A 424-nucleotide genomic window follows, 5' to 3' on the forward strand; every position below is an offset into this window, starting at 1 on the left:
GGGGGCCGGCCCTGCGGGCTCACAGATGCGGGCGCGTCTGTGAGTGCGTTTTCCAATTTGTCTGTGCCCCCACCACCACCACCACCCCGCATACACACCTCTTTCCTTTTTTCCCCAGTGAGGACACACTTAAAAGGGCCCACGAGCCGTAAGTGGTCAACAAAACAGGATGATGACCAAAACCGCGCAACGGCAAAACTTCCCCAATTCAGGCCGGATGGAGCGCGTCCTGGTCGCGAAATGTCGGTGCTCCGGGTCTCCTCACAACCTCCTTTCAAACAGTGGGTGTGGGGATGGCGAGACCGTTTACTCCACTAATAACCGCGCTAACTGCAGACTAATGAGGCCCGTTGTTCACGCAAATCAGGCTCCCGGCATGAGGGCAAGGACTTGCTGGCAACTCAGTTTCGATTCTCGAAACCTC

This window comes from Tupaia chinensis, unplaced genomic scaffold, assembly GCF_000334495.1.
Source record: "Tupaia chinensis unplaced genomic scaffold, TupChi_1.0 Scaffold000097_1, whole genome shotgun sequence".
Classification (NCBI taxonomy): Eukaryota; Metazoa; Chordata; class Mammalia; order Scandentia; family Tupaiidae; genus Tupaia; species Tupaia belangeri.